We start from the raw sequence: 373 nt of genomic DNA, 5'->3' as shown, positions 1-373 counted from the left end.
AGTTTTAACTGCCAACTCATAGCAAACCTGTATACAACAGAATGAAACATTGCCCAGTCCTGTGTCATCCTCACAGGGCCATTGTTGCTATGTTTGAGCCATTTGTTGCAGCCACTGTGTCAGTCATCTCAATGAGGGTGTTACTGTTTCCCTCTGACTATCTACCAAACATAATGTCCTTCATCAGAGTGGTCCTCCTGATAACACTTCTAAAGTACACGAGATAAAGTAGTAGTCGTAAGTACGTCTGAAAAAGTTTTGTTCCTTCTTCTGGTAGTACATGATCTTTGTCAATACACTAATTCAAAAGCATCAATTCTTTGTCAGTCATCTTTATTCATCGTCTGTCTTCACATGTGTGTGTTGCTAAGTG

Source organism: Chrysochloris asiatica, unplaced genomic scaffold (assembly GCF_000296735.1).
Source record: "Chrysochloris asiatica unplaced genomic scaffold, ChrAsi1.0 scaffold00091, whole genome shotgun sequence".
Lineage (NCBI taxonomy): Eukaryota > Metazoa > Chordata > Mammalia > Afrosoricida > Chrysochloridae > Chrysochloris > Chrysochloris asiatica.
Note: the sequence above shows the minus strand (reverse complement) of the source record.